The sequence below is a fragment of the Primulina eburnea genome, chromosome 3, assembly GCF_022965805.1.
Source record: "Primulina eburnea isolate SZY01 chromosome 3, ASM2296580v1, whole genome shotgun sequence".
In the NCBI taxonomy this organism is placed as follows: Eukaryota; Viridiplantae; Streptophyta; class Magnoliopsida; order Lamiales; family Gesneriaceae; genus Primulina; species Primulina eburnea.
Genome location: NC_133103.1, coordinates 52368186 through 52373287, shown reverse-complemented (window position 1 = coordinate 52373287; position 5102 = coordinate 52368186). Strand labels below are relative to the sequence as shown.

Sequence of the window (5102 nt, the reverse complement as noted above, 5' to 3'; positions counted from 1 at the left end):
ATCTTTTCATGGATGACCCAAATAAAATATCCTTCTCACGAAATACGACTCATGAGACCGTCTCACATAAGTTAATTTTTGCCTTTATATATTTATGTAATTTAATTAATTTAATAAATATATGAACTCAAGTACATAAAAATTATAATATACAAACAAACCGATTAAAACAAGAATTTACATTTTTCGACAAAAAAACAGATTTTACATCATAATTACTTAATTAAAATTTTCATTTATTCAAAGCTTCCAACACGACTTGGATTAAAAACATAAAGTTATGCATGTTGCCATTAAATAGTTCACACACTATTACTTTTAAATTTAATATTTTCTCCATCTTCACTGAAACCTAGCTTAGGCCCCCCTTCATTTCCCATCTTTCACCGGCTGTTAATTGTTTTCTTTAAACATTTTTATACAGCAAATCTTTTCTTAGATCTGCAAGTGTATTGGTCCCTTCAATTTTCTTGGGAAGAAAAAGCAAAGAAAAAAGAGATCATTTTTCATCTTTTCGTATTGTTTCATGTAGTTTGATTTAGTATTCTTGATAATCTTCTGTGAAAACCCTATTTATCTTCAAGATTAAACCCCAAAAAAAAAAAATCCCAGAAAGAAGGGCTAGCTTTTTGTCAAAAAAATTTGATTACCGATCTTGTTATATAAAAAATTCCTCAAAAGATTATGATTTTTTCAATAAATTTTGTGAAGGAGGAGTATGTAGGAGCAAGCTCATTAGAGTACTGGGATAGCGAGGAACTGATTCCTCGGCCATTGGAGACTTTGCAAGAGACTGGTCCGCCGCCATTTCTCAGCAAAACTTATGATTTTGTTGAAGATCCAAGTACAGATGAATTCGTTTCGTGGAGTCAAGGAAACAACAGTTTCATTGTTTGGGATCCTCAAAAATTTGCAACCAATATTCTTCCAAAATACTTCAAGCACAATAATTTCTCAAGTTTTGTGAGGCAGCTTAATTCTTATGTGAGTAATATTCTTAATTTTTTTTCTCAATTTGTTTAAGCAGGTTTTGAATTTCTCCATTTCTCCCTCTTTTTTATTTAGTGGAGGAAAAGAAAATTATTTTAGTTCCTCTAATTTAGCATAAGTTCGATCCATATATACTACGAAGGTTCATTAGATAATTAACTACTGTATGCGACATTGAAGAGCTAGAAACTAGCTTGAAAAATCTTTTGTTCCGTTTGTATTGATGAATTTGGAAAGATGATCCATGATTTAAAAGAGTAAGATAAAATAAAGTAAATTTCAAATTCCTTCTGTAACAAATGAAATAATTTCGAACATTTTCATTTCACATCAATTCTTTCATTCAAACGCACACTACAAGAAAATATGAATTCAACAACACTTAAAAGACAACGGTTTTATCGGATAACTGTTGTCTTTTTACTTTTAACAAAAACCGTTGTGGATTAGTGTGCTTTTGGACAAACATCAACAGTTTTTGTTAAAACCGTTGTGGATTAGCATGTTTTTTGGACAAAGGACTACGGTTTTAGTAAACTGTCATCGATTAGCCTGTTTTTTGACAAACGACAATGGTTTTAGAAAACCGTTGTGGATTAGCATGTTTTTTTGGAGAAATGACAACAGCTTTAGTGAAACGTTGTTAAAATAGCGACATTTTAAACAAAAAACCGTCACTATTTAAAAATTTACGACGGTTTTAATTTTAAATTAACGACGGTTTAAATAAAAATCGTCACCACTAGCGACGGTCTTTGCTTAACCGTCGCTAATAGCGATTGTTTATTAAACGTCGCTAATACGGTTTTTTCTTAACTGTCGCTTTATAAACAACCGTCTCTCATAGCGATCGTTTTTGAGCGACGGTTGTTTACCAAAAACTGTCACAAATTGTCTATAAATACTCGCATTTTCGGTCTATTTCACTCCACACCTTCCACATCTAGGATAAATTTTTCTCTCTTATACGATTTAGGATAAGTTTTTTCGTTTCAATTCTTGGTAAATTTCTAAGTGTTAGTTAAAATCATGAATTTTATTAGTTTAGAAAAATAGCAAGTTTTTTTGTTAGATTTATTAAATTATAAAAGTATTTTTTTTATTTTACTTAAAAAATTAGCGACAGTTTAGACACTGAGTCGAAAACCGTCACTAATTGAAGATAATTTAGTCAAAAACCGTAGCTTAAACCGTCGCTAATTACTGACGACTTAGTAAAAAATCGTCGCTAATTGTAGGGACGGTTTATGATTAAACTGTCGCTATTTAGCGACGGTTTTTGAAAAACCTCAAAAACCGTCGCAAAATATAGCTACGACAACAGTTTTAAACCGTTGTCGCTGAACGCTTTCAACAACACTGCTAATTACAACAGTTTTATATGGCCTACAAAAATTCATTGTCATTTAGCGTTTTTGTTGTAGTGGCAGTTAACCCTCTAGTATGTGATTTAACACAAAAACTCAGTCTCGTGAATTAATTTTGTGAGACAAATCTTCTATTTGGATCATCCATGAAAAATATTACTTTTTATGTCAAAAATATTATTTTTTATTGTAAATATTACAGAGTTGACTCGTTACACGAACAAAAATTCGTTAGAATGTCTCACAAGAGACATACTCATAATTTAAGTGGGTTCTTTATATTTGTTTAACTTCAAATTTGTGTGCAGATTTGATTGTGTCAATGTAATTTTTTTAGGGAGTCAATATCATTTTTCGTAACTCCATTTTGGGATGAATTTGAAATTTAACTCAGTTTAAAAATAATAATTTGAGATTTGAAATTTATTGTCAAATTGATTTGTCCAAACAAATAAATGAATTTGATATTATGGATTTGAAATCTCTTGATTCAAATCCATTAATCTAAATTCAACATTAAGAGAATGTTTGCAATAACTAAAAATGAATGATTATTGGCTTTTGGCTTCAAAAATCAATTTTGTGTGTTTCTTAAATCCAGATTCTGGGTTAGCTTCTTCTTAGTTTAATTAAATCCAAAAGTTGATAGGTGCTGATTTTGCTTCTACAAAAATGATTATAGTAACAAGTGTATTAGAATCAATTATTTTTCCAACACTTCACTTCTGATTTTCAGCTTTTCATTTTTGTTTCCAAACAATATGCGCTTTTGATTTTTTCACACATTTTCATAATCTTTAAATTTAATCATTTCTTTAAAAGTGTAATCTATTGCGAACACTCCCCCCTAATCTCTAACCCATGAAATATTTCTAAGCGTAGAGCGTTTTAGTTAAATTGCATGTGTTGAATGGATTTAAAAGCAAATTCTGCATTTTGTACTAAAAAATATGATTTTCGCAATATTATTGTGAAATGACTATGAAGAAACGTGATTTTTCAGGGGTTCAGGAAGGTTGAATCCAGACAGGTGGGAGTTTGCGAATGAAGGGTTTTCAAGGGGACGAAGGCATCTTCTAAAAAACATCATAAGAAGAAAGACACAATATTCGAGTTCTTTAACATCGAATCAAAGTCTAGATTCGTTCGTGGCTGTGGGAAGTCTTGGATTAGTTGCAGAAATTGATCGTTTGAGGCGCGACAAGAAAGTTCTGGTGACGGAATTAGTGAAACTTAGGCAGCAACAACAAACAGCTCTGTCATGTCTTAAAACGTTGGAACAAAGGCTTATAAGGGCAGAAATGAAGCAAAAAAAAATTGTGAGTTTCTTGGTTAAAGCTACACAAAACCCCACTTTCTTGCAACAAATAATGCGAGTAAAAGACGAGAAGAAAGAGCTTGAAGAAGTAAAAAGCAACAAAAAGAGAAGAAGAGTACCCGTGCATGTCTCAAAAAATGTTGGGGCTGAACAAGTAGTGTTCCAGGAAGGGGAAAAAGCAAGTTCGGCCACAATTGGATTTCGAGAATTAGGCCGGGAAAGTGAAGAAAACGCACGCAAAAATGATGTTGGAATTGAGAAATTTGTGGATGGGGGGTTCTATGTTAAGCAAGAACCTCAAGAGTACGGTCGTGAAGTTCCAAGATTTGGTGATTTGGAGCTTGAGAAACTGGCCTTGAGTAAGCAAAAACCTCAACTGATCGTGGAGGGAAAATATTTGGAAAAAGGGGATTACAAGCCAATTGATGAAGCATTTTGGGTGGATTTGATAAGTGAAGGGATAGGTGAAATTGGCGCAGTAGGTGTTGAGGAGGGTGGGAATGATTTGGCCGCAGAATTGGGATTCTTGGGCTCAAACCTATGATAGAAAAAAGGACTTTTACATATTTTTGGGCTTATATTTTTTGGCGCTCTAATTATATCAATAATAATTTGTATATCGAATTATTGGTGCTTAAAGTAGAAAAATAATTTAATGTTAAAATTAGTCTTCTAAGTGTTCATCATCAATCAAGTTTGCCTTTTATATATTTTATTAACAAAATTAGTTTTTGTAAGTACTATTTACGTAATATCAATAGTTAGAGCGCCCAAAGTTTTCGTGAAGACCAGAAATTTTATTCAACATGCATGCCTAATTCGAAATTTTTTTCTGATCTATATTGAGGACAAAGCGCAAATCTGATTTAAGTTTTAGAATTTAATGGAAAAAGATCATGAAATTCATTGCAATTTTTAGGCATAAAACCCTTGTACCAATCCAAGAGTTAGAAATGAATACATTATGCTAACAACCATAACTGTATTTGTAAAGACCCGAAATCTTGCAACGAGAATACCTTTATATGTCATCGGAAATTTCAGCTCATTTTGACACAACGTTTTCGAGTTCTATACAATCATAATCTTGGGAATTTGAATAATCATTTTTCCTCTTCATTATTGACAATTTATCATCATTTTAATGACTAATTTAAACCACAATAAATTAATCATTAAACTAGTAAAATAATGATAATTAACATGAGGTTAATGGTCATGAATAGGTGTCATTAAGAGGAGGTTAATGACCAGTGAATAAGTGTTTTAAATATGAGATTAATGGTTATTAAGAGGACAAAAAATCCTCCCAAATCACTCATAAATCTCGACCACTTCAAGCAAAGAGAAGAAGCTACATCCGGCCATTGTATTGCTGTCAAAGTGTTGCCCAAATCGTGACCGAAGTGTTGCCCGTGTTCGACCCA

General features: G+C 32.1%; 1 pseudogene; it reads left to right on the top strand.

The window, feature by feature from the left end:
* Positions 1 to 351: 351 nt before the first annotated feature.
* On the top strand, positions 352 to 4338 carry LOC140828575 (heat stress transcription factor A-7a-like; annotated as a pseudogene).
* Positions 4339 to 5102: the final 764 nt, after the last annotated feature.